The following is a 6,000-nucleotide window of genomic DNA, read 5'->3' on the forward strand; positions in this document are numbered from 1 at the left end:
GATTGGTTGAACATCTCCAATTTTTCCATACTATCTACTGTACCCTTTTTTCTGTCTCTTCAGTGAATTCCCAATTTTGTTAAATACTGAAATGTACCTGCGTATACAAGTCGATAATTGTATATTTAGTAGCCAACCGTATCTTTCATTATGTTAATGAATGTGAAATTGGTCTGTATCATTAAATCATTTAAATAGCATCCACCCTGTTTAAAAAATTGTATAAAATTTGTTCATTAATTTAAAACTTCGAATTATGCATTATGTCTTTGAACTATGTATTATTATGTTATGATTGCAGTCACATATAAATGAAAGAATTTTTAAGGAAAAAAATAGAGGGAAAGATAGATACCCTCATTAAATGTCTTTTAGAATTTGCAAAAAAAAAAAAAAAAAAAAAAAAAAAATGTTTAACATTTTCATAAATTTAAGTCAAGACATTTTTTTTTTTAAATCATGCTACATTATTAAAAGTTATTATACAAAAATTGTACTTGTTGTTATATACAAGTTGTTATACAGGATACTTTTAAAATATTGACACAAAGAAATATCTTCATTTGTTCCATGTCAGCTCTTCTAATCAGATTGAGCGACACATTCGATTTCTGGCCTTTTAGTTTCATTAGCTTCAGAAACTGAAAAAAATAATAAAATACAAACTTTCTGACATCCATGTAGTCACTGTAGAATGGAGTGACCTCAATCTGAATATTGCATCATTTATCTAAATAATAATTGATTAAATAAATATTATTATTCTTATCATATTAACTGCTTTTACCACTCTCAGATATCTGAATTGTGGGAATAACGAATGTATGGATATTGCGTAAAAAATGTTTGATTAATTTTTTTTTCTTGATTTAAGAATCCATGAAAGAATAATGATAATCAATTGAATTTTATATTAAGGTAATTACCGAAATTTATTTGGTTTCGAAGTTTAGCTATTTAAATCGGAAATTTATTTCAGAAATTTGAGTACTGAAGTATCAGATAGTATATTAGGTTATGCATCATGATTTTAGGATGATTAACAAGAAAATACTGGCCTCGCTTCAATTTGTCAATTTTGAACTGCGATTAAATAATTTAATTAATGGTGAAGTTCTAAACCAAAGTAAAATGCATTCTAGGAGGAACTTTCAGATAACCTATAATTAAGTCGTTAACGGAAATTGCCTTCTGAATAGCACGTACGTATAATTAATCGATTTTCAATTAATTGTATATCATTCAGAGCAATTTTTTTACAAACAATTCATTGAGAAATATCGTTCGAAAATGAGTTCATTAATTAATTAACCAGAAATACAACGCTGATAATACATCAAAATTTACTTCATTATTGAGTTTATTTTTAATTGATGGATGATTATTTCCTTCTCACTCGCAGACTAAGTTATAATTCTGCCAAATTTCAAAGGGTACTTTTTTAAAGCTTTTCTTAAAGATATTCAAATTTTTCTTATTTTGGCATTTAATAGAATTTAACTACACATAATAAAAAGTAGTGACATTGTTTTTAATGTTGAGATAAAATAACTTGATATGCATGTAATTAATCGCACTATTCAATAATTAATTGTACTATAATATGAAAGAGACTCATAAATGTTTTAAGGCTTTTTCAGATTTTTTATGCTATATTTCACTCAAAAAATTCTAATAGTTAAGAAAGATTTAAATAGCAACTTTCAATAAAATTTGAAAGCTTTATTTTAAGACATTCGAAGAGACACTAATTATTTTTCTCTAATGAACTACAACAAAAGAAAGGCATTTTCGATCATCAAATAGCTTTCAACTATTTCCGAGTTTATTGTATCAAAACGAGTTGAGTTTTACGTTAAGTTTAAAGAAATGTTTGATTTAGAAATTCAGAGACAGATCGTTTTACCTTTTCCTTTTATAACACTCCTTAAGAAAATTTCATTCTATAGTAAAAGACTTTAAAAATCTATTTTACTGAAAAATCGTTTTTACTGTCGAAAATCCATGATTGGATTTCTTTATGCCATTCTTCTATACTTAAAAGGTTAGAAAATATTGTGGACCTTTCTAGAGAAGCGCTAAGAAAATGTTGATAGTTGTTTCAAAGGCAAGGTAATATGGCTGACTTTTCCAAACAAAAAAAAAATATTTTTATACAACTTACATACTAGTTGTAAGTCAATTAAGTCATAACTTCGTACATTTTTTCATTTAAAGTTTTTTTTTTTTTTTTTTTGCACTAAAAAAGTTGTCTTTTAAATTTAGAAAATAAATTGGAAAGATATATACAAATGTTAAGTTAAAACATTAATTTCCTATTTCTAATTATGATTTGTATATTTCTTCTTTCATTTTTACAATCATTTCTCATCCTTAATTCTATTTAAAGATCAAAAATAAATAAAATTATTATTCCTAATAATAATTAAATTCTACAACATAATATAAGATGGACCGAAACATTTTAGTGTAATTTTAATTTTCTATCTTTAAATTTATATCATTAATCTTTTCCGAAAATTGTTAATTTTTTTATAAGTGGCAAAATAAATATATGAATTTTATATATTCATTTATAAAATTATAAATAAATATTTAAATAATGATAAATGTGATATACTATTTAATGTATTTATGCTATTGTTTTAATCATATACAAATAATCATAAAAATTCACATATACACATTGCATTGCAAATATTTAAAAAGATAAATAAATTATCCTGATCCAAAAATTTTGGAATTTCTATTTTTAGAAATCCAACATATTCGTAATAATTCTTTTGCCAGAGGGAAAATTTTTATCCTCCAAAGACGAACGTTTTTCTGCTCTATAATCAGAATTAGTGTTTTAGATTTCTTTTATTCCCGTGGAAAAATCAGTTAGCTTGTTTATTTATCACGATATGCACTTGTTCGATTATTCCCATAATTAGAAGAAAGTTCTGGCTTCATTCTACAGTAAAACATTGTTCCACCATTTTGGCATAGCAATGTACGTCAATACTTGATCGGTCGTCTATCCCATCCATGTACTAGACATGCTAGGTCAAAAGATACGCCATTGCTTTCTTGGCTACCAAGATCTAACACCTTGCGATTTCTTCTTTCTATAGGTTTTTTTTCAGACAAATTCTTCGTTTTTCTACTTCCTCTAATCACTTACAGCTACGAAAGGCGAGGTTAACTGAGGAGTTGAACTCATTAATAAGGGATAATCTATCACTAATATGACAGAAACTGGAATGCCGTATAAATATTTGCCAGTCACCCGAGAGTCGTTCATAGAATCGCTATGAAAATTTGTATAACCGCAGTTAAACAAAAAAAATTATTTATAGATATAAATTAATCATTGCTTTCACAGGTACGCTTTATTTTGACCCATTCAATATGAATTTATCTGTGTTTAGAAGAGAGTTCCTTTAAAAAGAATTTTCAAAATAGTTGAAAATTTATGTTTACAAAAGTAAAATCAATATTATTTAATATGGTGATCACTTCTGTTTTTATGTACCACATTAAATATAGCCTAGAACCTATAATTGATCAATAAATAATGCAGGTTTTAAATTTTTTCAACTACATACATGCATGGGCAATACTTATAATTAATTAATACATAATTAATAGACATAAAAAATATATATTTATGCAACCGTTTGTACTCATATACATTTGTACTGAACGTACTCATATAACTATATGAACATAAATAAGCATTTACTAAACAGTTACAACTTTATTACTTTCAGTCTTTGTATAAAGCGGAACTATTTATAGTATATCCATTTTCTAAATAGAGAAACTTGAATCTAAATTTAGTTCTCCATATTGAAAAAAACTCTATTTGAATATAAAATTATATAAAATTTAATACATTTTCATGTCCGTTTAAAGTACATTTATAGACATAATAATTAATATGGTGCAAGAAATATGATTTTAAGGAACAAATTGTATAGTAAATTAATATTACCTCGTCACCATAATCAAGTGACGAAATCTTTTGATAGGATTTAATATATAATGAATTCTTCCTTCTGTAAAAGCAATAACAAATGTTGAAATTGGAAGAGTTTTAGTTTCGAATACGTGCTCTTAAGATTAGATTAAGAGAAAATAATTATATAATGTATTTATAAAAAAAAAATATTTATTCTTATGCTTATTTTCACTCATTTATTCTTATGCCTATTCCTGTTTATGTATTTATTACATCACAAATGAGAATATTTTGAAGAAATTGCTAAGAAAGTATTCAAATAATTTAGAATACATGGAAGAAGGGATGCTTTAACTACATTGGTATATATTTCAGTAAATAATTTTTTTCTAATAAATAATAAAATGCTTTAATTGAAATATATTTTTTTATACAATGTATTTTCGGATTTCAAACTGAGAAGCGTTGTATCTTTTTTTATGTGTTCCAAAATAATAAAACATAATAATAAAAATGATGGAATTAAAGAAATGCGGTGAATTTAATGAGCAAATTTTATATGGCAACTCAGAGAAATAGGAAAAAAATAGTCGATACAGATTTGCAATTGTATATAAAAGTAGAAAAGTTTCTCACAAATCCATCTTGAATATGACATAGTAGCCAATTCATAAAAATTTTATAATTTTAAATCCACACTATCATTAGTATAATAAATTTAACATCTTGTTTGAGAACAATATTAAAACAGAAAACAATATTATAGAGAACGCATAATTTCTTAGTTGTCTGATCTCTTGGTTTGTTTTTCTGATATGATGAATAATTTATAACCTTCAGAAACAAAATAAAATTTTTAAGTAAATATTTATTTTTAGGATATATAAAAAACAAAAAAAAAATAATCCTTTCATTCGGTTTACATTCAGCAAATCTGAAAATAATTCTTATTATTCTGGTTAAGAAACTCATTTTTAATCAAACAAATTTGAAAAAACAGGCAAAAATCTGTCTTTACAAAAACTGGCAAACTCAGTGGAATTCGGAAACTCTAAACAAACTTCATACTTGCAAGCCTATCATAGAAAACTGGCCTTCTTTGAATTATCGAAAATATGACACAGTTTTAACTCATCTGAGAATCGGTCACACTAGATTCACACATAGACATCTGTTATTAAAAGATCAATTGCCAACATGCCCACATGGTGACTGTGGAATAACAGTTTATTATATCCTTGTTGAATTCCCTTATTTTAATGCTCAACGCTTATTTTACTTCAAAACAATAACAGTGACTTTGCCCTTGTTGCTTGGTAGAGATCCACATAACCTTTTTGTCTTTTTAAAATCTATAGGTTTTTATTCCATAATTTGAGCTAACCATTGGGCTTCGTTTTGGCATTTTGTAATTTATCATCATTTTACCAATGTTTTTTATATCCTTTTTATAGAAACTATTTTTATTAAACTTTGAATTAAAAGCAAACTTTTTTGGAGCAGTATAACCTTCATATTGGTTCTTGTGCCATAAAACCCCAAACCAACCTAAACTACTCTCAAAAATTTTAATTAATTATTTTATATATTTATACGACATATAGAGTCATGCTCATATAACAAATCCGGTTATCAGAAAATTAATGTTGTCAAAAATAATAAAAGCTTTTTTTTATTAAACGCGATAGCTCAATGTAAACATAGAAGAATCTCAATTTATTATTAATGCACCGACTTCGGCGTAGAAATGAAAGTTCGATACTCCGTAATGCCTTCGCAAGTAGAAACAGATAATGGAAATTTATATCATTGACATTTTGGTAAGATATACTCATTGATGATGCTATACCATATGCAGGCATTTTTCACAAAAATCTCTCTGTTTAAAAAATATAAACAGCAGTTGTACCTTCAATATTATAAGGCAACTAAAGCTAATCACATTCGATACACTGTAGCAGGAACACATATGTCTGGCATTAAGTATCATCTAGTTTACATAAAAATTAAGCAAGATAAAATCATAAAATATGATAACATTACATACTGGACAA

The sequence above is a fragment of the Argiope bruennichi genome, chromosome 2 (genome assembly GCF_947563725.1).
Source record: "Argiope bruennichi chromosome 2, qqArgBrue1.1, whole genome shotgun sequence".
Classification (NCBI taxonomy): Eukaryota; Metazoa; Arthropoda; class Arachnida; order Araneae; family Araneidae; genus Argiope; species Argiope bruennichi.